The sequence below is a fragment of the Balaenoptera borealis genome (assembly GCF_965194805.1).
Source record: "Balaenoptera borealis genome assembly, chromosome: 3".
Classification (NCBI taxonomy): Eukaryota; Metazoa; Chordata; class Mammalia; order Artiodactyla; family Balaenopteridae; genus Balaenoptera; species Balaenoptera borealis.
In genome coordinates, this window is record NC_138866.1 from 28,655,210 (window position 1) to 28,681,853 (window position 26,644).

The 26,644-nt window shown below is 40.4% G+C and overlaps 1 protein-coding gene across 14 annotated transcripts in view; it reads left to right on the forward strand.

The window, feature by feature from the left end:
• Nucleotides 1-2,829: 2,829 nt before the first annotated feature.
• The window catches only part of NUMB (NUMB endocytic adaptor protein), a 182,354-nt gene continuing 158,539 nt past the window's right edge, over nt 2,830-26,644 (forward strand). For 12 of the 14 annotated variants that reach the window (XM_082383895.1, XM_082383886.1, XM_082383900.1 and 9 more), the window contains exon 1: nt 2,830-2,960. The gene's annotated coding sequence lies outside the window, so the exon portion shown is untranslated. Of the gene's footprint in view, nt 2,961-3,025; nt 3,194-26,644 lie in introns of those variants that run through there. The other 2 variants (XM_082383893.1, XM_082383891.1) reach the window with 2 other exon arrangements.

Genomic DNA, 26,644 nt, shown 5'->3' on the forward strand with positions numbered 1-26,644 from the left:
GCTCGGTGCTTTGTGACCACCTAGAGGGGTGGGATAGGGAGGGTGGGAGGGAGACACAAGAGGGAGGAGATATGGGGTTATATGTATAAGTATAGTTGATTCACTTTGTTATAAAGCAGAAACTAACACACCATTGTAAAGCAATTATACTCCAAAAAGATGTTAAAAAAAAAAAAAAAAAAAAAAAAAAGCCCAGTAAGGAGAGTCTCAGCAAGCACCCGGGCAGATGGACAGCCTTGAAGAGTTGCTGTACCCTCTCATGCATGGGAGCAACCAAGTGATTTCTGTGTCCCCAAGAGAAGCGGGGAAGTCACAGAGGGGCCCTCCAGACCTGAAGGAGTCATACAGCTGGGATCTAGGGACACCTCTGCAGCACACTGCTTGGCTGATGTTCAAAGCCCAGTCCAAGTGACTGCCATCGCTGTGGGTGTCAGTGTGAGCAGACGGCACCAGGGACTATGCACCCCTCGCCCACTCCTTAAGTCCCCAAGAAAAGGAGGAAACAGAAATCCCCAAAGCCACTAATGGCATCTTCTCTATGCCAGGCACTTGTTCTAGGCACTTGTATTACAGCAATAAATAAAACATTAAAAAAAAAAAAAGACTCTGCTCTTCTACTGCAGGGGGCACAGGTTCGATCCCTGGTCAGGGAACTAAGATCCCACATGCCATGTGGTGTGGCCAAAAAATAAAATAAATAAACAAATAAAATGAAATAGAAGGAATAGCTGACCTTGATGGCAATTTTCCTAGTTTTGTGATAGTAATTCTGCTCAGTTCCTGAACTTGGATGACAAGTCCTCTTAGTGAGGCTGGCCTAATTCTATGTTCTCTATGGCACATAGTCACTATGGCTGTGCAAGAGCCATTACTACCCAAAGTACCATAATAATGGCCATGTCCTCCTATGACGTTATTGTTTCCTATCTGCCAGGACATTAATTGCCTTCTAACTTGCTCTAAAATTGGTAGGTAGGACACACTGCCAAGACTAGAGAGAAGAAAGCTGCTGGTAATATATTAAAAAGCTGGGTAAAGGACGTACTGCTACCTCCTTCTTCTCATTGGAGCGTCTTCACATTTACATGTTACTTCTTTTGTTATGGGATGTTAGTTCAGGCTGGCCTTATGTCTTGGATTCCATCTTATCATGGTCAATGTCTGATCTTTCCTTCAATTGAATGATTCAGACATCTCTGAAGTTATTTTGGCTTTTCCACTTTCCTTTTACAGGCTTTTTATGAGTCATTGAATTGAAGGGGAGGTTATTTCTAAATTGGAAGGTAAGGATGAGAGAAGGGGGAGGAAAGTTCTGGAAAATAACTGGGAAAAGACACCTTATTGTTATGTAGAGTTACTGGAGGAATAATTTCCGCTTAGTTTGGTGATAGAGGTATGTAGTTTATTTAAACCTGACTAAAAATATATGTTAGAAAATAGACAATTTTTTTTTGGATAATGAACCATGCAGTTTTAAACTCCTTATACCTTGCTGGAACAGAATAGGAGGGTAAATAGAAGAGATATGGAACAAAGAGTTAGTGGGACTAAGAAAGGGGCAAAGTCCAGATTCTTGGTGCCACAGAAAGTCCCCAACCATTAAAGGGATGCTTAAGAGGGAAGTACCCTTGACCTGTCCCAGTCCATTCCTGAGTGTATGTTTCATGACCCACGGGTTTGTGTATGATAGGTGGAGTTGTGAGGAAGGTACATTTAAATCTGATTTAGAAATTGAAAGAATTAGGCCAGCATTTTGCTATTTAGGAGCAGGAAAAGGGGTGGAAATGAAAAAGAAATGCAAAAAACTAATGATGGATGTATTTCTAGGAGCACAAGAGTTTTTATAGCAACACCAAATTTCTCAAAAGTGTCTACTGTGATTTGTACCCAAATGAGTAAAAATGCAATCATTTATTCTTGTGCATTGTGCCAATATGAGAAAGGAACTGCAGTCATTCAATGGTCCTAATTTAGACTGCTTAGGAAGAGGAGAGGTTTAGAAAAAAAGGCAAGTTTTTAAGTATCTGACACACAACTAGTAGGGCTATTTAAGAACTGCTGAGCATAAAAATCAAGTTGCGGGAGCCGAATTCTCTTGTCCAGAGCATCACAAGGGTAAAATATGGCCCACTTAGTCCAAACTTGCTGTTGGTTGCCTGGTCACTTCGCAGGAGCCAGCCAGGGGTGAGTCTGGAAGCTGGAGAACCCTCAACACGCCACTTCAATTTATTAACTGCAACCAAAGTGGACTGACCTCTGCAAAATAAACGGTTGTGCTTTGCCCTTTAGCATGGAGCCTTCTGGAAAGAACGTCAAGGAAATTGGGCATCTTAGGACCTCAAGAAGGGGAAATTTTAATCTGTATACTGCTTTTCTCTCAAGGGGTTGTAAATGATTTTTAAACACAACCTCTGATGTTGCTGTTTTGTAAGTACTACCCTCTGGGTAAGCTAGCAGTGATAAGCTTCTCCTTATAGGGAGGAAGTTGGAGAAACGGACGAGTTTCCAGAGTTAACTCTACCACGAAGAGTTAACCCTTCCCCTCGGACGTGAGCGTCTGCCCCTTCCTTGCTTTCTACTGCGCAACCAAACTGCGCCCAAGCTCGAACCAACCATGGCGGTCACATCCTTTGCCAGTTGACTTAACAGACACTTTCGGCAGCCTATCAGAACTTTGAACTGCCCAACCATCAGCCAATTACAACTAAAGCTTGGTCTAGGACGCTCCAGGTCCGGGAGGGGGGTTAATACCGGGTCAGGAAAAGGGGTGGTAAGGAAGCTTTGACGGACGGGTAAACTAAACCAATAAGAGCAGAGAGCTGCCGCCCCACTACCCAATGGAGAGATAGGAAGTGTGAAGCGGGGTGGGCCTGTTGTCATGGGGGAGGTGGTGGCGCTAGGTGGCTACTGGCGCCCGAGGTAGAGGCAGTGGCACTGGAGTTGGCCGGGGGCAGCGGCAGGTGAGTACCGGTAACGCTGACCTGAGGTCTGGGGGCAGTCGCGGGGCGGAAACTCCAGCTTGGCGCTCCCGAGGCGGAAGCCAGCGGAAGGGGGCCTGGACTGCGGGCCGGGTCGGGCCCCGGTCGGGGCCAGGGCGGGGGCGGCGGCGGCGGCGGCGGCGGCGGCCAGTTCGCGCTGACTGGGCTGGTGGGAGAGCCGTCCGGCTCCTGGCGGCGGAGTTCGTGGTGGCAAGGTAGGCTGGGGCCGGACCCAAGCGGGTCAGGCCGGGAGGTCCCTTGGGACGCTTAGCTGCGCGGGTCTGGGGCACTGCCCGGCGTCCGGTGTTTGAGGGGTAGGTCCTTGGGGAGATGGGGGTGTCTGGGGTCCCAGAGAACGGGGTGACCCGGGGTGACCGGTTACGACCTGGTCCGCGGGCGGGGTGACTCGGGAATACCCAGGACAGCTTGGGTGCGAGGAGGAAGGGGAACCCGGGAAGCCCGGGAGCGGCCCGAGAGGAGAAAGCTGGGGGGCCGGGAGACTGGGAGTGGCCCGGGTCCGAGGGAGAAGGGAGGCCGAGGGCGGCCGGGGTCTCAGCGAGGGCGTTGAGGAAAGGCAGGGAGGCACCTGGGGATCCTCCTGAGAAAGGCGGCCATCCGAGAGAGGAGCGCTCTTGGGGTTCTTGCGGGGCTTTGGAGTGTCGGACTCGTGGAGACCTTGAACAGCTTGGGGAGGAACGGGAGCGCCCTGCCCCCCACCGCTGGTCTGGGATGGGAAATCCAAGACTGGCCTGGGAACTCCTGGGTCTGAGGGTCCCCGGGAAACCAGGGTTTTGAAAAAAGTCCTGGAGGGGTAGCTTGGGTTTGAGACTGTGGTGAGGGGTTTAGCTGAGGAATGGAAGTTCTCTCAGTTGGAGATAAGTCAAGCAAAATGACACGGGGGTGGGCGGGAGAAGTTGTTTCCTTGTAGGAAGGGAGTAGGAGGTAGGGCGTAGTAGGAGGGAGCGAGAAAGTTGCTCAGGAAGAGACTAGTGGTCTTGTGGAAACTGGCCGGAACAGTAGATATGAGAAATTAACATGGGGCCCTTAATAGGTTCTAAGGACTTTAGAAATAGAAGAACCTTCAGCTTCATAATACTAAGATGCCATCTAGGAGCAGAGAAAGGGTTCTAAAAGCAAGGTTGTGACTTACATTCCAATGCTTTAGAAAAGAAATTTGTTTTAGGACGCGAGCAATAATGTTAGAAAATAAGGACATTGACAAGATGGGTAATTTGAAAGGGGAAAAGGGGATAGCTGAACTAAAGGAGTGGGACCGGGGACTTAATCAGAAAGAAGAGAGGCATGAAGAGGACAGGCTTAACTTTCGCCAAATTAGAAATAAATTTGAATTCTAGTTCTACCACTTAGCTTTGACAGCTTAATCTCTCTCTGTGTGGAAGTTTCATCTGTGTAATAGGGATAACAATACTTCCTACTTCTTAGGGTTGTATTTTCACATGAGTTAATATCTGTGGAACTTTTAGAATAGTGACTGGCACAAAGTAAGCACTGTACTGGATTATTAAATGTGTAGAGGATAAAGAAAGTCCTGAATTCTTTAATGCGTTGTTCTCAAACTTTAACTTGAACCAGAATCACCTGGACGGCTTGCTAAAATGTAAACTGCTGGCTCCACCCAGAGTTTCTGGTTCAGTAGGTCTGGGATGGGGCCTGAGAGTTTGCATTTATCTCAGGTGATGGCTTATGTTGGTCAGGGGAACCACTTGCTTTATTGAAAACAGTAGTAATGTAGCAACCTTAAAATACTTGTCTACCCTGCTAGAGACAGGTAGAAGCAAATTGCAAGGAAAAGATCCTAATACTGTATAAGGGATGCCCTATTTTAAGCCTGTGTTTTTCAAACTGTGGATCATGATTTATTAGTAACTTATAAAATCAATTTAGTGGGTTAAATTGATTAAAAATAAAATAGAATAAAAATAAAACAGAATAGAACAGAATTGACTACCATTGTACGTGGCAAGGAAAAATATTGTTTTGGGAAATTTTGCTCATACATGTGTATACTAGGTCACAATGTAAAATGTATTTCTTACATTAAAAGGAGTTTGTAAAACTGTTTTGAGCCATGCACTGCAGCAAAAGCAGCCCTTCAGTAGGGACATCCAGGGACTGGGTTTATTGTTTATTTATTTTTCTTTTTGTGGTAATTTTCTCAGGTGTTGATACATTCTATTAAATTTCTTCAGTTTCTGATTTGGTTTCTCCTGTGTTTGCCTTATCATACATTGTGTTGTGCTTCTTTTTAAATACTGAGAATCTTTAGCATGAGGACTAAAGGGAATTTGAGGTAGAGAGGTGAAATTGAGTGGTGTTTCTCAGATGTGGTCCACTTTTGTTTCACTCATGCCCTCTTGTTTACCTTTTCTTTTTTACCAGTGTACTGTAAAGCACTGTCTGTAAAAAACCTAAGTATACACAGACGTGTTGACAGTAAACAACCAACACAAATAGACTGGTTTGAGAACAGTTCAAGTATAGAAAGTAAGCAAAAACCAAATAAGACACATTTCAAAAGAGAAAAGCAAAAGGGTGTTTCCTTTTTAGAGAGTAAAGGAATTCTAAAGTTTTCATGGCCTTAATACAAAATATGTAATATAAAAGCATTTTTAAGGGAACCAGATATACTTGTGTATTTTAGATTTCTAGGTTTTTGAAGAGAGGAGACATAGTAATAATGCTCAGATGCACCTGGGTAGAGTTTTAACTACAAAGTAAATAGTTTATTAAGCAGGAGCTTTTGTTTTGATGGTTTTCTCCCTTGAGAATGATCTGGATGTGGCATAGAGTTGTAAATTTAACTTGTTTGAGGGACCCAAATGTAATCTATATACTTATTTTAAGCTATATTAAGAATATATATGTATGTTTTGTGCTGTTCTTCGTTTGATTTTTCTTCTATAAGACTAGATGGTTTATATTTAGAAAGAGTTGATTTATGTTTGTTTTAATGGACATAAGGACAGAGAAAACAGTATTGAAAACTGAAAGATTCTTACAGCTCTCTTTAAAATCTTTAATCTAGGGGATTTATAACCCTTTCATTAATGTTTTATGAAATTGTGAAGAAACTTTTGGAGTAGCTTTGCATCAGGATTTTTAGATTTTTTTCTCTCTCAAAAATAATTTTTAGTTCTATTTCATGTTTTTATTATATTTTATTAAAATTTTAATTTTTGTTTGGAAGACTATAAAACATGTAATTATTTCATTTTTGAGTTGAAAAACGTAAGCAGTCTTTTCATAAAACAAATTTACTAATTTTTTGTGACAAAGGTTCCAAGGATGAAAGCTTTTGAATTCCTTGCTTTGAGTTAAATGAAGTATCCCTACCACCAAAATGGTTGTTAAGTCATTGTACAGTTGATGGGCACTTTTGTACAGATCATTGTTCTTTACTAACTGATGGAAGAATGTAAAATCTTAGTAATCGAGTGTGGGAAAAATATAAAATTCATTCTTCATAATTGTGGACATTAACTAGTTTGATTACTTACTTGCTTTTTTTTTTTTTTTTTTTTAAATTGTGAGTCACTTTGGGTGTTCACAAATTGCTCAGGGGTGACCTGTTGACTGATGGACAACGAACCAAAGCGAGAGTAGGAACTCTCTCTTTTTTTAAAATTTTATTTATTTTATTTATTTATGGCTGTGTTGGGTCTTCGTTTCTGTGCGAGGGCTTTCTCTAGTTGTGGCAAGTGGGGGCCACTCTATATCGCGGTGCGCGGGCCTCTCACTGTCGCGACCTCTCTTGTTGCGGAGCACAGGCTCCAGATGCGCAGGTTCAGTAATTGTGGCTCACGGGCCCAGCTGCTCCACGGCATGTGGGATCCTCCCAGACCAGGGCTCGAACCCGTGTCCCCTGCATTGGCAGGCAGATTCTCAACCACTGCGCCACCAGGGAAGCCCCCACTTACTTGCTTTTTAATGAATGGACTTTACTCAGTTGACTTATTATTCACCCATAATTTAATCATACTTATCTAGGAATAGCTCTGATTGCTCAACCGTTTTTACAGTGAGATTTGTTAATCTGTAGTTGAAAAAATGGTGGTTTTTAAATCCCAGAGAAACTGCTCCTGATGGTACAATTTAGTGAGGCTCATTTTCCAGTTTCAAAGATTATTCAGGTAAATGGTTTTTAAAAGTGGAAGTTCAATTAACACTAGTTAATTAAGTTTATTTTCTATTTCAATAAAGTTTTGTCTGTTACAAATCGCTTCTGATCTGCTTTCTCTGCTTCTTTCTCTTCAACTACTCATACAATAAATCCTAATGGAAATGTGCTGCCTGAAAATCTAGTTCTGTGAAAGTACAAAACCCCAATGTCTGGTTTTTAGTTTGCTGGGAGAATTCCTTTTATCAGAAAAGGTCCCTTGGTAAACTTATTACCTTAAAAAAAAGTCTTTTAATAGAGTACTTGGAAAGCTACGTTTTATTTTGGACTTGCCAAAATACATCTATTGTGTTTAATAAATTTTGATTTCTATGGAATGGATCTTGAGTTCTGCCAGTTTCTGAACTCTGATATATGTTTCCTTGGTGGGGCTAGGGAGAAAGGAAACAATTGTACTCCTTCAATTAAAAAAAATTTTTTTTGCTATCTTATTTTTTATCTTGACATTATGATAAATCCTTTATTTGCAAAGAAATACAATTTTTTAAAAATAAAGAAAAATTTATTTGCAAAGAAAATTTATATTCAGTAATATAACGTATTGGAAATCTCATTATTAAAGATGGAAATTCTATATAAGGCTTTAGGATGTTTGTTCAAATATGAGACACAGGTACTGATAAATAGGATGTCATTATCATATTGCCATATATTTTTGAGAATATAAAATATGCACTTGGAAATCTTGGGGCAAAAGGTTTGAGACTAAGGGAGAATGAGGAGAATACTGATATGTTTAAGGAGGAGTCGGAGGATCTGCAGGAAGTATGTCTAGAGGAGTGAGCCTTTCTTGGCAGTTTTCCTGGAGTGACATATGTAAAGGAGGATGATCCTATTTGCAACATTCTCGCACGGACATATTTTTCACTCTGCTTGTTAGAACTCTTTCTTTGTTGTGTTCCACTCAGGAAAGCATGTCAGAATACAAATGAATACACTGAGAATTGCTAGTCCTAGGATGGGAGCCTTTGCAGGACCATGTGGATTTAGAAGGCTGGACACTTGTCTCTGCTTCTCCAGTTCTTGGGAATAGGTGCCCAACAGTTGTAACTAGGCCAGGTCTTCCCAGTTGTCCTTTCTAATGGAGTCTGGGATTAGGCAGTAGGAAGAGACTCCCAGTCATCTTAAATGGATTAACCAAGGGGCTGCTTAATAATTAATGTTCAGTGACTTCCCTTTCTCTCTCTACTGAAACTCTGTTTCTCCCTACTTGCTTGCTGATACCTTACGTTCAGGATCAAAGTCTTGAGTTCTCTGATTAGATAGCAAAATATTAATTGTGGTAACTTGTTTATATTAAGGTGGATATAGTTAATTAGGAAAATGATTATTATCCAGTTTTTTTCCAGTTTAGTTAGGGAGGAAGAGGGATTTAAAGCCGTAGAACACTGCTTGGCTCCTGAATAAAGGCAAAGTCAGGGAAGTCGGGAACACAGAAAAAGCAAAATGTATATCTTTAAGATTGACTACCTTTGACCTTAGAAAAGTAAAAGTGATGCTTTTGTCCTGGTCAGCTGTGCACAAGTACTCCATGGGTACCTTTCAATTGTGTCATGTGGTACTGCTTTGCATAATTTATAAGGGTTTATTTACTTAGTTATTTTTAATATAGCTGACTTTGTTATCAGGAATTTTAGCTCCCAGTATTATTTCATCAAGATAAACTTTTTTTTCAACCTAGAATGTCACGGAATCATAGAATAGCCTGATGATCACAGAAGTATATTTGTAACTAGCATATTATGAAATTGAAAAAAACATCATTTGTGTTCTGAGAAAGAATGATAGAATGGAAGAAAAATCCAAGTTTTATCATTGTATGACCATGTTTTTGAATCCTGGATCTGTCATTTACTAATTGACTAATTGGGCAGTTTATTAAATCTCTTGTAGCCTCAGTTTTGTCATCTATAAAATAGAGCTTATCCTCCTTAACTAAGCTGAGAATTAAATGAAAAGCATTTTATATAGTACCTTGCTTATAGTGGGCACTCAACACATGATGATGTTAATTTTTTTTATTAGTAATTATAACAATATTAGACTTCTCTTTCTAGGAAGGGCTAATATCCCAGATACTGTGATTATAAGCAATGTGGCAGTTAGAAAAACTGGAATTGACTTTATTTATTTATTTTTAAATTAATTAATTTATTTTTGGCTGTGTTGGGTCTTCATTTAAAAATGGGGTCATCTTTTATTATTGAGTTATGAGTGTGAAAAACCTTTATATGTTCTGGATACAAGTCCCTTGTCAGATGTTGGATTTGCAAATATTTTCTCCCAGTATGTGGCTTGTATTTTCACTTTCTTCCTTTCTTTTCTTAAATTAATTAATTAATTTATCTTTGGCTGTGTTGGGTCTTTGTTGCTGCATGCAGGCTTTCTCTAGTTGCGGCAAGCTGGGGCTACTCTTTGTTGCTGTGCGCGGGCTTCTCATTGCGGTGGCTTCTCTTGTTGCGGAGCACGGGCTCTAGGTTTGCGGGCTTCAGTAGTTGTGGCACACGGGCTCTGTAGTTGTGGCTCGCAGGCTCTAGAGCACAGGCTCAGTAGTTGCAGCGCACGGGCTTAGTTGCTCTGCGGCATGTGGGATCTTCCTGGACCAAGGTTCTAACCTGTGTCCCCTGCACTGGCAGGCGGATTTTTAACCACTGCGCCATCAGGGAAGCCCCTATTTTCACATTCTTGATGCACAAAACTTTTTTTGAAGCATAAAACTTTTTCATTTTGTTATAGCGCTATGTTTGTGCTTTTGGTATAATATCTAAGAAACGATCGCCTAATCCAAGGTCATGAATATTTATGCCTATGTTTTCTTCTAAGAGTTTATACAAATTTTAGTTCTTATGTTTAGTTCTTTGATCTATTTTGAGTTAATTTTTGTGTATGGTATGGAGACGGGGCCCAACGTAATTCTTTTACATATGGTTATCCAGTTGTCTTAGCACCATTTGTTGAGACCATTACTTTTTGTTTATTGGCTTGTTAGAAAAGTTTAATAAAATTTTCTGCTTTGTTACTGATTCTTTGAAGTAGCATTTTGTTGGCCTTTTGGTCTAGTGTGGCAGTTGGGGTCATGGTGCTGCGGGAAGCAGTTTAGAGTTGCAAGAATGGGTTATAAATGAACCCACTGATTTAAATACATGGTTTTCTAATTTCATCTTTACATTACTTTATACTTGAATACTAAATGAAGTTCAGTTGCCGTTTTTCTGCCTGCTAGGCAACCATGTCCCATAGTTCTGCAGAAGCTTCAGTGCTGGACCGTTTAATGGAAATCAGGGTCAGAATTTTAAACATGTGACTTAAAAGAAGAAAAGCTTCTATTATGACCCCTTTTCCTACCCCTCCCCCCTTTTCCTTCTTTAACTCACCTATCCTATTACCTTTTTATCTTAAGAAGACTTTTCTTTTGGATTATTAACAGATAGTCTTTTTCTGAAGGAAGATCAAATACTAAGGCATTTTTTTTTAAGTTGGAGATTGAAGGAAATGTTTTGTAGTGACGATTGAAAACATTATAGAGAAATTATAAGTATTTTTGTTAACCTTGGTAAATTTAAAATCCAGAATTAATATCAATAATATCAAAGTTTCCTTTTCCATGTAATCCTAGTTGAAGGTTAGAAATAGCATGGTATTTTCCCTTCATTTAAAAAATAATAAAAATACAGTTATTTTACAACTTGTGAGATTACTTAGCATTTTGAAAGAAACATTATTTATAGAACATTTAACTCTAAATTGGGCTTTTAACTTTTTTCCTATGTTTTAAGAGGCATTAATTATTCTCTTTTGGAGGTCTTACAAGCAAAGGGAAAAGTGTACATCTTTTACAGAGTATTTGAATTTTGTGTCTCATCTCTATTTGTAGAGTTCTGCTTCTTTAGAATATGAGGCCGGTACTTTGCCAAGAAAGAGCTAATTTCCTGGGAAATCAGATTGCTGGCTTGACTTCTTGCTGTGCCTTTCCCTTCTTCTTTTGTTGCTTTGTAAAAGAGCTGAGCTCAGTCCTGTGGAAAATCACTGAATTATCTAATTATTTTCCCCAGTTCAAATTAAACATGATTGGTATATATTTGCGCTGCATTGAATTTTGTGAGTTTTTCTTGTTATAGATTTGTTAGCATACCCTGAAGGACTTTGACTTCATTTGCTGAGTTGGCTGTTCGTATCTGAAATAATATAATACTAATGGTGTGCTCCTTTAATGAATGTTCTTATTCTTTTGGTCTCTTTTTCCCCCTCCAGTAGACCTAGTTAGTGAGGGGTATCACTTGTGTTCTTACAATAAAACCCAGACACTTGTGAAATATAATACTAGTTTCTATGATGTTGGCCCCGAATTATTATTTTTAATGATGTTAACATTTTTTGTTTTTAATTTTTCTCATTGCATATTTTACTGTATACATAATTTTGAACCTGCTTTTATTAACATACATTTTAATATCATTACAATTATTTTAAAACAGTTTAAAAGAGCTGAAGAATATTCCAATAATGGATACATCATTTATACAACCAGTGTCCATAGTGTTCATATTTAGATTGTTAATTTCCAATTATTATAAACAAAACTTTAGTGAATATGCGAAACCCAAATCTTTGTCCACATTTCCGTATTTTTTTTTTTTTTTTAATCTATATCTTTTTGGCTAGGCACTCTGTGAGTTGTATTTGTCTGTGCTTTCCACGGGACAGACACCACAGAAACTTTTTTTTTTTTTTTAAATTAATTAATTAATTTTTTTGGCTGTGTTGGGTCTTCGTTTCTGTGCGAGGGCTCTCTCCAGTCGCGGCGAGCAGGGGCCACTCTTCATCGCGGCACGCGGGCCTCTCACGGTCGCGGTCTCTCTTGTTGAGGAGCACAGGCTGCAGACGCGCAGGCTCAGCAGCTGTGGCCCACGGGCCCAGCCGCTCCGCGGCATGCGGGATCCTCCCAGATCAGGGCTCAAACCCGTGTCCCCTGCATTGGCAGGCAGATTCTCAACCACTGCACCACCAGGGAAGCCCTTTTTTTTTTTTTCTTTAAAGAGGGTGAGAATCATTGTTTTGGACCTCTAAATTTTCAAGAGACACCTAAATGATAATGTGATAATGTTGGGCTATGGAAAGCTGGAGTTTAAGGAGAGGCACTGCTGGAAATTGTCATTATATAGATGGGATTGAGAGCCATGAGGAAAGGGTGAGATCAACTATCTGGTCCTCAGCTTGGAGGAACTCCAAATATAGCTGTCTGGTGAAGGAGGAAAAGTGACTTTTATGTAGGGGGAAACCAGGATTTGTCGTGTCATGGAAACCAAGAGAGGAGGGAAGGTCAGTGCTCATTTGATTTACCAAAATGGAAATTATTGGTGATCCTGTGTTGGTTATTCTCTGTATGTCCCTCCAGATTCATTTTTGCCCTTTTCTTCCCTGCTTTGTGCCTCAGAAGGCTGACCTCTGTTTATTACATGACTCAGGCTTCTTTGCCTTCTGACTTCAGGTTGCATTCAGCCAGTAGAGGTACAATTGACAGGAGATTGGACAGCAGAAGGAAAAATAGCATATTTATTCCCTTTCCTCCTTCCTGCCTGGCTGAAGTTTAGGCAAAGGTTGCATTTCTCTACCTGTACCTGCATGGTGCCTTTTCTGGTTCTGGTAACCTCAGGCTTCGCAAATGTGAGAGTTTGTACTCTTGTACCTTCTACGAGTTTAGAGGAGTTAATAGCTTCCTGATTGCTAGTCCCTGAGATACACATACACATACAGAGAGAGAGAGAGAGAGAGATCTCCTTAATCCTGCCCACACCTTTGTAAATAGTCTCTCCATTTAAACTCTATTTATCCCTTTAAGAGTGCCATCTGTTTAAGTCTGTTTAAAGGGCAGTTTCAGTGAATTTGTGGAGGCAGACCAGTTTGGAGCAGGTTGAATAGTGAATGGAAGATTAGGAATTAGAGATGGTGAGAGCTGATACTTTTTTGAGAAGTGTGGCTGTAAAGGGTAACTAAGAAATGGGGAGGAGGTGGAGCATAGCTGTGTAGGGAATGATAAGACTTTTTAAAAAAAATTTTGTTATTTTTATTTATTTATTTATTTTGGCTGTGTTGGGTCTTCGTTGCTGCACGCGGGCTTTCTCTAGTTGCAGCGAGTGGGGGCTACTCTTCATTGCGGTGCGCGGGCTTCTCATTGCGGTGCCTTCTCTTGTTGCGGAGCATGGGCTCTAGGTGTGCGAGCTTAGTAGTTGTGACTCGCGGGCTCTAGAGCACAGGGTCAGTAGTTGTGGCGCACGGGCTTAGTTGCTCCGCGGCATATGGGATCTTCCGGGACCAGGGCTTGAACCCGCGTCCCCTGCATTGGCAGGCGGATTCTTAGCCACTGTGCCACCAGAGAAGCCCCGGGAATGATAGGATACTTTTAAAAATATATAAATATGGGAGATAATGGTACATCTTTACATGATAATGGGAATGGTCTTGTAGAAGAGGAAAGATTGATGATACAGGACAGAGAGAATTATGGAAGGAAGGAAATCTTGATGTGAAAGAGAAATAATACAGAGAGCAAACTCTAATAGTCAGTCACAGATACTCATTTTAAAGTGGGGGGAAAAGGAGATGACTGGTTCAGTTTGGGGGAATGTTACAGATTTGACTGTGGAAAGAACAGGAAGGTTTCCTCTGATGGCTTCCATTTTCTTAATGAAAGTGTCAAATTAAAAGAGTTGGGAGGGGGACTTCCCCGATGGCACAGTGGTTAAGAATCCGCCTGCCAATACAGGGGACATGGGTTCGAGCCCTGGTCCAGGAAGATCCCACATGCCGTGGAGCAACTAAGCCTACGTGCCACAACTACTGAGCCCGCGTGGCACGACTACTGAAGCCCGCGCGCCTAGAGCCCGTGCTCTGCAACAAGAGAAGCCACTGCAATGAGAAGCCCGCGCACCGCAACGAAGAGTAGCCCCCGCTCTCCACAACTAGAGAAAGCCTGTGCGCAGCAACGAAGACCCAATGCAGCCAAAAATAAATAAATAAATAAATTAAAAAAAAAAAAAGAGTTGGGAGGAAATGGAGAGGAGGGGAGAGATGTTTAAGAACTGAGGAAAAAGTATAAAGCAGCAACTACAGGGAACTTTTAGAGCAATATTGAAACTGGGCGGGACCCTGTGGGGCCCTCCCAGGCACAGAGGCCTTTCCGTGTCCCTGTTTCTTGTTTGTAGAAAAAAGGCTTTCAGTCTGCTAGACCTTCCCTGAGTTCCAAAGGGCAGATTCAAACAGTTGCTAATTGGGGGAGTGTAGGAATGCAGAAAGAAGCCACAGTGCAATGATGGGCAGAGTCCTGGTTCTTCCTCAGAGGATGTGCGTAGCAATTTGATACATACATACCTCTGAGTTCTATAGGAACTAAGGCCCCCCACCCAGGTGGAGTGTGGTAACTTCAGGCTAAGCATAAGCATGTGGACCCCAGACTGGTTAGAACCAGAGGCTGATGATTGAGATTCCTGGAACAACACCCTGTTACCTCATCACCAACCACTCAGAGGAAGGTCACACACCGTGCAGCCCTCCCTGCAAATTTTGCCTATAAAACTTCTTCCCTGAAAACCATCAGGGAGTTAGGGCCTTTTGAGCATGAGCCGCCCCATCCTCCTTGCTTGGTCCTTGCAATAAATTTTTCTTCACTCCAAACTCCAATGTTTTGGTTTGTTTGGCCTCACTGTTTGTCAGGTGCACGAACTTGGTTGAAGTTGTTAAGTGTGAATTTATGACAATAACCATTCTGCCTGGATATGTTATTTTCTTCAAGATTCCACTGCTGTGTTGCAGTCTTGGAGAAGGTTAGCTGGAGTTTTGCTAGGAGAGTGTGAAGGAGAGAGACATGGGAAACATTGAATTGAGTTCAAGGAGTGATTATATTGTTGGACTGTGAAATCTTAGTTGGATAAAAAAGAGAGGGACTTCCCTGGTGGTCCAGTGGTTAAGACTCTGCGCTTCCACTGCAGGGGGCACAGATTCGATTCCTGGTCAGGGAGCTAAGATCCTGCATGCCATTTGGCAAGGCACCCCCCCCCCCCAAAAAGGGGGGAGTGAAACCAGGAGATTGATAAGGACCAAGTGGAGACTTTCATGAATCGGTCCTCTCATTAAGAACTAAGAATTATTTCTTTCTTTCTTTTTTTTTTTTTTGGCTGCTTTGGCTCTTTGTTGCTGTGTATGGGCTTTCTCTAGTTGCGGTGAGTGGGAGCTACTCTTCATTGTGGTGCGCGGGCTTCTCATTGCAGTGGCTTCTCTTTGTTGCGGAGCATGGGCTCTAGGCACTCGGGCTTCAGTAGTTGCAGCACGTGGGCTCAGTAGTTGCAGCACGCGGGCCCTAGAATGCATGGGCTTCAGTAGCTGCGGTGCATGGGCTCAGTAGTTGTGGTGCACAGGCTTAGTTGCTCTGTGGCATGTGGATCTTCCCAGACCAGGGATCAAACCCGTGTCCCCTGCGTTGGCAAGCGGATTCTTAACCACTGCACCACCAGGGAAGTCCTAAAAACTAAGAATTGTTTCTGACGGCCAGTTGAACAAGTGAGTTGGAAAGATCAAATCTTTTTTATTATGTCTTTCTCATTTATGCTCCAAATGACCAGGATTTGTGAAGACTTACCCACTTGGAACCTTCCATTCTAAATAGACAGTTTAAACCCACATTCTAGCTAGATTGAAGTGGGTGCACACACGTTAGTTAGTGACCTATAGAGCTTTTTTTTAAAAAGAAATTTATTTATTTATGTAGCTGTGCCGGGTCTTAGTCGCGGCACACTGGATCTTGGGATCTTCGTTGTGGCATGGGGGATCTTTAGTTGTGGCATGCAGGATCTTTAGTCGCGGCATGTGGGATCTAGTTCCCTGACCAGGGATCAAACCCGGGCCCCCTGCATTGGGAGTGCGGAGTCGTAGCCACTGGACCACCAGGGAAGTCCCTGTAGAGCTTACGACTGTGATTTCAAACATGACATTTTTAAATTTTATTTTAACATCTTTATTGGAGTATAATTGCTTTACAATGGTGTGTTAGTTTCTGCTTTATAACAAAGTGAATCAGTTATACATATACATATGTTCCCATATCTCTTCCCTCTTGCGTCTCCCTCCCTCCCACCCTCCCTATCCTACCCCTCTAGGTGGTCACAAAGCACCAAGCTGATCTCCCTGTGCTATGCAGCTGCTTCCCACTAGCTATCTGTTTTACGTTTGGTAGTGTATATATGTCCATGCCACTCTCTCACTTTGTCACAGCTTACCCTTCCCCCTCCCCATATCCTCAAGTCCATTCTCTAGTAGGTCTGTGTCTTTATTCCCATCTTGCCCCTAGGTTCTTCATGACCTTTTTTTTTTTTTTTTTTTCCTTATATTCCATATATATGTGTTAGCATGCAGTATTTGTTTTTCTCTTTCTGACTTACTTCACTCTGTATGACAGACTCTAGGTCCATCCACCTCACTACAAATAACTCAATTTCGTTTCATGGCTGAGTAATATTCCATTGTATATATGTGCCACATCTTCTTTATCCATTCATCTGTCAATGGACGCTTAGGTTGCTTCCATGTCCTGGCTATTGTAAATAGAGCTGCAATGAACATTTTGGTACATGACTCTTTTTGAATTATGGTTTTCTCAGGGTATATGCCCAGTAGTGGGATTGCTGGGTCGTATGGTAGTTCTATTTTTAGTTTTTTAAGGAACCTCCATACTGTTCTCCATAGTGGCTGTATCAATTTACATTCCCACCAACAGTGCAAGAGGGTTCCCTTTTCTCCACACCCTCTCCAGCATTTATTGTTTGTAGATTTTTTGATGATGGCCATTCTGACCGGTGTGAGATGATATCTCATTGTAGTTTTGATTTGCATTTCTCTAATGATTAGTGATGTTGAGCATTCTTTCATGTGTTTGTTGGCAATCTGTATATCTTCTTTGGAGAAATGTCTATTTAGGTCTTCTGCCCATTTTTGGATTGGGTTGTTTGTTTTTTTGATATTGAGCTGCATGAGCTGCTTGTAAATTTTGGAGATTAATCCTTTGTCAGTTGCTTCATTTGCAGATATTTTCTCCCATTCTGAGGGTTGTGTTTTCGTCTTGTTTATGGTTTCCTTTGCTGTGCAAAAGCTTTTAAGTTTCATTAGGTCCCATTTGTTTATTTTTGTTTTTATTTCCATTTCTCTAGGAGGTGGGTCAAAAAGGATCTTGCTGTGATTTATGTCATAGAGTGTTCTGCCTATGTTTTCCTCTAAGAGTTTGATAGTGTCTGGCCTTACATTTAGGTCTTTAATCCATTTTGAGTTTATTTTTGTGTAAAACATGACATATTTTAAAGTCTTTAAAAAATCTTTTTTGTCTATTTGATAAATACAGATATTTATCAGTATGAATATTTATTATTTATCAAATCGACCTCCTTTGTTAACTCCTACTTCCTATAAATAGAGCATAGGAAAATAATTTCCTCTGATAAATAATTTCTTCTGGATCTATTTAGGATCTTTCTATGAAATTTGTGACATAAGATCTAAACTTACTTTTCCTTAAAACCATTAAAAAACTTATTCATTTTTGGTATAATCTTTTTAAAAAACAGTTTGGCAGGTTCTTTTTTTTTTTTTTTTTAATTAATTAATTAATTTTTGGCTGCGTTGGGTCTTTGTTGCTCCGCGTGGGCTTTCTCTAGTTGCGGCTAGCAGGGGCTACTCTTCATTGTGGTGCGTGGGCTTCACATTGCGGTGGCTTCTCTTGTTGCGGAACATGGGCTCTAGGCGCGTGGGCTTCAGTAGTTGTGGCACACGGGCTTAGTTGCTCTGTGGCATGTGGGATCTTCCCGGACCGGGAATCGAACCCGTGTCTGCTGCATTGGCAGGCGGATTCTTAACCACTGCGCCACCAGGGAAGTCCTGGCAGGTTCTTATATATAGTTAAACATACAGTTAACATAATGATCCAGTAATTCCACTCCTAGGTATTTACTCAAGTGAAATGAAAACTTATAGTCACACAGAAACCTATATGCTAATGCCCCAAACTGGAAGCAAACCCAGATGAACCTCAGCTGGTGAATTGATAAACTTTGGTACATTCATAAAAATGGAATACTATTTGGCAGTGCATGCAACAACATGGATGGGTATCAAATGCATTATGCTAAGTGAAAGAAGCCAGACTCAAAAGGCCACATACTGTATGGTTCCATTTTAATGATATTTTAGAATAAACATAACTAAAGGGACAGAAAGCTGACTAGTGGTTGCCAGGGTGTGGGGGGATGGTTTAACTACACAGGGTAGGAGGGAGTTTTTTGTGGTGTTCTATATTGTCTGTAACTGTTCTATATCTTGACAGTGGTGGTGGTTACATGACTATGTGTTTTTCAAACTCAGAAGTGTACACTTAAAAGTGAATTTTAGTGTATATAAATTATACCTCAGTTAAAGTTCTAGCATGTAATATGTTACCATATTAAAAAGTATTTTGGAAAACTATCTCAAGAAAATGTTGTTTTATTTATTTTTAGATTTTGCTTATGTAACTTTTTGGGAGGAGAGAGCGGTGGACAGGCATCATTGGCATTTATAAAATTCTTTGATGCTCTAGAAAATGCATACATGCTGAATTTGTCTGCATTTAGCAAACATTCTTACCGTAAGTTTAAAAGAATGTTACAATGTTAGAATTAGTAAAGTCCTAGAGACTTACAGTGTTTGTTTTACAGGTAAAGATGAAGCCTAATTTAGGTTAGCTAAAGTCACATAGCTAGTTAGTGGCAGAGGTAGGTCTAGAATTTAAATGGTGGATTACTAATTTGATGCTTGTTTTACCAAAACACTTTTTATCCGAGTTATTCTTTCTAGAGACTATTTTAAATTCCCGTTCAGAACCTTTCAATTGTGTCATCTTTAAGCTGGAAACCACTCCCTTCCTAGTGGTAGGAAAGTCCTGTGTCTGGTTGATAATAGGAAGGCTGAATTTGAGAGATACTACATCACTTAAAGTTTGTGTAGACATAGTCAACACATTTAGTTATAAAGACAGTTTGCTTTAACCGTGGGAAACTGGATGCTAGATTTTGGAGTTGTCAGAGGCTATCATTTAGAAATAGGTTTTTGACACTTCATTGCATATAAAAAAATAATCTTTTCAGATTATCATGATTATTGGTTTGTTGGGAAGGTAGAAAAGGTTTAAGAGTGTTAGGTTTTTCTTGGTTACCTTAAGTAATGAGGATTTATCTTATAAATACTGAGATGTAAGAGAAAGCCCTGGAAACGGTCTTAATAGTTATACCTTCAGGAAATGGATAATGGAATGTCATTCAGAATATAACAGCAGCTTTAGTTGTCTTTTTTTTTTTAATATTTATTTATTTATTTGGCTGTGCCAGGTCTTAGTTGCAGCACGTGGGATCTTCGTTGTGGTGTGCGGGATCTTTAGTTGTGGCATGCGGGATCTTTTAGTTGTGGCATGTGGGATCTTTTAGTTGTGGCATGTGGGATCTTTTAGTTGTAGCATGCAGGCTCTTAGTTGTGGCATGCGGGATCTAGTTCCCTGACCAGGGATCGAACGCGGGTCCCCTGCATTGGGAGCACAGAGTCTTAACCGCTGGACCACCAGGGAAGTCCCTTTAGTTGTCTTCTATTCTTGAGTCTCAGCTAACTTTCCTTGTCCCTCTTGTGTTCACCTCCCTCCTTGTATAGTAGTTTCACACTTGTCTTTGGACTCCAGTTCTAGAACCAGGCTTAGAGTTCCTGCCCCTCAGAGATATTGGTGATACTGTGGATATTGCAGACCCAGTCACAGACCTAGCAGGTGGCCTGGTTTCTTTCTTGGTTTTGAAGCTGTGTCTGTATTCTGCAGCCTTCCTGGGGGTTATTTCCTGTAACCCATAACCTCAGGCAGAGTTGGCAGTTGTTTTCTTTATAAGGGAGCCCTACCCAGCCCTAGCTCTGGCCTAGCTCTAAGTCCTCTGTCTCATATGGAGCACTTTTAGTCCCTGTTCCCCAGGAAAGCCAAAGTCCCAGCTGCCACTGCCTGTTTCTAGACCAGGAACCCAGTGGGCCTCTGGCTTCAGCATCACATCATTTTGCATCTCTGTTCCTTATCACTGCCTGAGAGATATTTATATTGTTTTTTGAGCCAGCTATGCATTGTTTGTTTATTCTTTTAATTTATTTATTTTTAACAAATTTATTTTATTTTTGGCTGTGTTGGGTCTTTGTTGCTGTGTGCGGGCTTTCTCTAGTTGTGGTGAGCGGGGGTTACTCTTCATTGCGGTGCATGGGCTTCTCATTGTGGTGGCTTCTCTTGTTGCAGAGCATGGGCTCTAGGTGCGCAGGCTTCAGTAGTTGTGACACACGGGCTTCAGCAGTTGTGGCACGCGGGCTGTAGTGTGCAGGCTCAGTAGCTGTGGCACACAGGCTTAGTTGCTCCGAGGCATGTGGGACCTTCCTGGACCAGGGTTCGAACCTGTGTCCCCTGCATTGGCAGGCAGATTCTTAACCACTGCGCCAAGTCCTGCATTGTTTGTTTATGTATTTGATACATTTATATATTGATTGTTATTTGGGTGAATTTACTGTACCATCTTGAGAAGCCTTTTACACACTTGTATATAAATTCTTAGAACAATACCTAGCATAAAGTCAGTTCTCTATATATGGGAGCTGTTGTATTTTCAGGTGAGTCCTAGGATTCCTTGTTGGTTTCTGTGTTTAGACAGTGTGTGTGTGTGTGTATATATGTAGTGTGCATTATATATATGTAGTGACCCCAAAACACTTGCCAATCATTATTTGAAATTTCTGCAAATGTGTCTGGGGATTATGGCATGTTTTGAGGCTTTTGGGTGGGACATTTAAATTGAATTTTAATCTGTGTTTTGGCAAGCTTGAATTGGAAATTTTTCAGGAGGAATTGCAAATTTTTTTTTCAATGTAATAAAGTGCTGAAGTGCTTTATTCTTTGTGTTTGTGGTATTCCGGTAATTGATATTCTTTTAAGCTCTATTGCATGTACTTTCCATTAGCTACTAATCAAAAAAGTCAGTGCAGTATGTGTGAAGATCATAGAGATTATGGAAGTTGTAACGGAGTGAATTTTAAGTCAGGAAAAGGGAATGTTAAAAGTGTGCATGAGGGAGGAAAAAGGGTGGTTTTGAGGGAGAGGTTTTGGCTTTGACAAGCATAGTTACGCTGAGGTAAAGATCCTCTTTGGGAAAGAGGAACAAAAAGGAGGGATAAAATATTATGACAGATTTCCAGTTTGTGTGTTTAGGTATAACTAATATGCTTGAATATTGTAACCCCTAAAGCCTTCACTCTAGTCTGTTAAACTTTACCCATGAATTCAGAAGCATAAATTAAAAATTTTTTTCTTTTAAAAGAGAAATGTCAGTTAAATTATTCTTTCTTCTTGGATTTTGGGTTTGAATTAGTGGAAGGATGAGTCTGATAGATTATCAGCTACTACTGTTTTTAAGGTTATGCCGAATCGATTATTCTGCCCTTTAGAGATGTGTCTAAGATTGTGCTTGCTGATAAATGATCTTACTTCCTTATTTCTTCAGCTGAAATAATAAGACACACTACTTCCTTTTTCCTCTTGCATCAAGCCCTGATGCAAGGGCTTTTATTTTTGTCTTATGTTGTAAACTATTGTGCGCATATAGGTATTTGGAACCAAGAAAGTGGTTCAAAGTAAGAAGCATGGCACAATACCATTTAGAGTCTTAATCTACTGGTCATGAATGAGAACTAATTCGATATGTCATCCCATCATGTAGTCATTCTCAGGTGAACTTTAGATATGTGTTTCAGAGAGGACTGATCCAGCTAGTGACTACGTTAGTGGTATTTTGCTTGAGATTTTTATAGAGTTCTTAATGGTTATGCATTTCTCCCCAAACTGAAGGTTTTTAAAAAAGACTTCGTTAACTCTTTGTCAGAATCTGCGGTGGGATTCTGAAGTGTTTGATTCAGTAGAAGATTCATTAGGATTCTGATCCAGAATCTTTCTGATATTAGGAAATAATTAGATACTATATGTCATGGTAACTGCTAAAAGTTTACTTTTTTCTTTTTAAGTATTTTTCTTTTTCTTTTTCAATATGAGACAAGACTGTTAACATTTAAAAATTTCTCATATTGAGAAACAACTGATATATGTAGTATAAGTGCAACTATCTGTCATATATCAAAATAGATTGAGGCTTTATATTGATCCTTTCCCATTGAGACGTCTGTTGTACTGAGTGATGAATTTCCTTTGATCTGTATTGCCATATTGGGCCTTTGTGAAGCAGATACTAGTTTGAGGGAAAGACGCAGGATTTGAAATCAGAGGGCTTAAAGTTCTGTCTCTGTCAGGTTATTAGCTCTGTGACTTTGACCTTTTTTTAAAAAAGAATTATTTAATTAATTAATTTATTTTTGGCTGTGTTGGGTCTTTGTTGCTGCACGCAGGCTTTCTCTAGTTGCGGTGAGCAGAGGCTACTCTTCGTTGAAGTGCGCAGCCTTCTCATTGCAGTGGCTTCTCTTGTTGCAGAGCACAGGCTCTAGGCACGCGGGCTTCAGTAGTTGTGGCACACGGGTTCAGTAGCTGTGGCTCGTGGGCTCTAGAGCGCAGGCTTAGTAGTTGTGCCACACGGGCTTAGTTGCTCCGTGGCATGTGGAATCTTCCCGGACCAGGGCTCGAACCCGTGTACCCAGCATTGGCAGGCAGATTATTAACCACTGCGCCACCAGGGAAGCCCTGACTTTGACCCTTTTTAGATTGTTTTCCTTATAAGTAATTTGAAAAGAATAATGATATCTGTCTCATAGAATTGCTATAAATATTAAAATTAAAAATGCTTTGTGATCTATAACATACTCTTTGTTACAGTGTTTTTCAGTTGTGACATTTGTTGTATTTTAGCAAAATAGCAATACTGTCCTTAAAGATTGCCATCATTTGGGTGAAAAGACTGCCAACTTTTGGTTTGATGTATCAACTTTATTTAAGGCGAATATCCTTAGGTTTTTGCCTGCCTTTATATTTTCCCTAACGATAAATTCTTCACCTTATGAGGATTCCTCCTTTGCCAAAGTTACAAATTGGTTAGACTTTATCATTTACATTCAGCTTCGTGATGTCATGAAAAATAAGGGCTGTCTAGAATCCAAGTTGGGACCTAGCCTTTCTCAAAGTCACCTGTTCTCAGTGGAGTCAGTACTTCCCCTATGATGTGCTTGGATCTTTGAGCGTGCACCTTTGGTTGCCACAGTGATTAAGGTGGGGTAGGTGCAGCATTGGCATTCAGTGAGCAGGACTCAGGAATGCCATACATCTCACAAGGTATGAGACAGTTCTGCATGAATTTTGAACATTTCCCCAGACCTTCTTAAGGGTGAAAAACCTGTTTGTACTTATCTGATCCTAGTTCTGTTTTAGGTTTAAACACAAAGTGGTTTTTTGCATGGCTTTAATAGACACTGAATTTTCCAGGGATGTAACTACTGGGTAAATGGAGAGCAAATTGTACTTTGTTTTGTTCAGAACTATAACAAGAGTTGTTAACTGTTGTGGAAAATCATATTACCAATGGCATTGCCCCTTGTGGTATTTGATTTCCCAACACAGCTCATTTGTGTCCGTCTTCATTTGTAGCTGTCATGTTCATGGCATTTCTTTTCTTTTTGTATTTATTTATTTATTTTGGCTGAGCTGCGTCTTAGTTGCAGCATGAGGGATCTTCATTGTGGCATGTGGACTTCTTAGTTGCGGCATGTGGACTCTTAGTTGCGGCATGTGAACTGTTAGCTGCAGCATGCATGTGGGATCTAGTTCCCCAACCAGGGATCAAACCCAGCCCCCTTGCACTGGGAACACGGAGTCTTACCCACTGGACCACCAGGGAAGTCCCTGTTCATGGCATTTCTGTGTGTGGGAGCAAGCGTCTATTTTCTTATTAATATGAATTTCAGGATGGTTATACTGGAACATTTACATATTAAAATATTTTATTAAAAATTACATTTTTCCCCTCTTATATTACATTAGGCATTATCTTTTTTAAAAAATTGTTATTTATTTTATTTATTTATTTTTCGCTGCATCAGGTCTTTGTTGCCGCGCGGGTTTTCTCTAGTTGTGGCGAGCAGGGGCTACTCTTCGTCGTGGTACATGGGCTTCTCATTGCAGTGGCTTCTCTTGTTGCGGAGCACGGGCTCTAGGCCCGTGGTCTTCAGTAGTTGTGGCTCATGGACTCTAGAGCGCAGGCTCAGTAGTTGTGGCGCACGGGCTTAGTTGCTTCGCGGCATGTGGGATCTTCCCGGACCAGGGCTCAGACCCATGTCCCCTGCACTGGCATTCTTAACCACTGCGGATTCTTAACCACTGCGCCACCAGGGAAGCCCTAGGCATTATCTTAATTTTTAAAAACTGAGGATAGGTAAGTTACCTAATTGCGTTTCATTTCAGATTTATGCTTTCAAAACAAACTTTTGTTTTAGTGGGGTTTCAGGATGGAGCCTATATTTAATGGAAGTTTATGTGCTCTTTGCAGGGAGAGATAGGAGGTTCATGTTGACCATGGTCCATTATTGATGTTTGTCCTTCTTCCCTTTCCTTTTCTTCTCTCTCCCTTCCTTTTCTGTTTTCCCTTCCCATTATGAACTATTTGATATATAGATTAGAATATGGTACTGTGTATGTAAGTAATGAGGCATATAATAAAACCAATACCTGTAAACCTACCACCCAACTCAAGAAAAAGAACATTACCAATGTTGTTGGTATATTTCCCCTTGTTTTCAATCTACTTGTCTTTCCACCAGGGATGAAACTATTCAGGATTTTGTTTTGGAATGTTTATCATTCCCTTCCTTTTTTTAAAGTTTACCACATTTGTATGTATTTCAAAAATATATTGTTTAGTTTTATTTATTTTTTAACTCTAAAAATAGAACCATGGTGTATGTATATTCTTGCTTGCTTTGGCTAATCAACATTATGTTTTTAAAGATTCATTCTTATGGATATGTGTAACTGTGGTTAATTTTCTCAGATATGTGTATTAATTGTATGACTACCACAGTGTATCTTTTCTCCTAAAGATGGACAGTTGTTTTTTTCCATTTTGTTGGTGTTACAAATATATGCTTACTTATGTCTTCAGGTGCCTGTGTACAAGTGTTTCTCTACAACAGTGAATTTTTAAACATTTTTGATGTTGATAACCCCCTACTGCCTCCACCCACATACCCAGACAGAGTTGACAGAAAAATGAGAATAAGTGTTCACCCTTACTACATGTGATGCATTCCTCTATTTCTCTCTATTCTGTTTATGTGCTGACTATGCCCTAAATGACATCACAGTTCATTTTCACAGTTCCAGGTAGTTGACTTGGTTTCCTTTGGAGAACAGGTGTGTTGATCCAGCTTTCCTTTGCTTGTGGAGTGTGTCAGAGGGCAGCATTTCATGAGGTGAGAGTGCAGCTGGCTAAGCAGGAGCACTGCTCCCACACCTGGAAACATCTGGCTTTTGAGCTCGATAAAGTTTCAGCCAGCACTAAATTTGGATTCGGCCCTTAAGTACCTGCCACTCCTTGATGGAATGAATTCCCTAGGTATGCCTTAACTAAATATTTTGAGTTATGTCAGAGTTACACCATTCTCTGAGGATGCAAGGAGCAGGATGGGATTGGTTGGGGCTTTCTATTCTTGATATTTACTGTGATGTCAGACATGGCTCTCCATTTTACTTATCTTAACCATAAACTGTGTATTCTTTAAGGCTCAGATCTCAATAGATTATTCTTCAGTTTTCTGGTGACTTGCTAATGTGCATATTCAAATATTTCTGATTTTTCCTCTTTCTTGAACTCTTTATTCTGCTTACAGTCTAGATAGCTTGAATTTTTTGCTGAAGAGGAAAAGAGAGTTAATTTACATGGGAATTTATTTGACTTTAATCTTAAGTAATTGTAAAGTTAGGCAAAGAAGCTACATGCTTTAACTCTGATTCAATGTTTAATTATTTAGAATTATTAGAATTGTAACTTACAGAGCTAGGCTTTGAACCTCAGAGGGAGAATATTTGTACTTGGTACTATTCTTGATGACTTGTGTAGGTGGTCCTGAATAATGAGACTAGGAACAGGAATAACCAAGGTACTGTTTTATATATATAGTTTTAAATCTCGTTTTTATGAACGTAGGACTCAAAAATAATAAAGACACTGTGTTCATTGCAGTCTAGAAGTTGTGTTATGGTTTGCATTATTGTTTTTTGTAGCAAAATATATGTAACATAAAATTCACTGTTTTGACCATTTTTAAGTGTACAGTTCAGTGGCATTCAGTACATTCACATTGTTGTGCAACCATCACCACGATCTATCTCTGGAACTTTATCTTTCCAAACTGAAACTCTGTACCTGTTAAACATTAACTCCCCATTCTCCTCTCC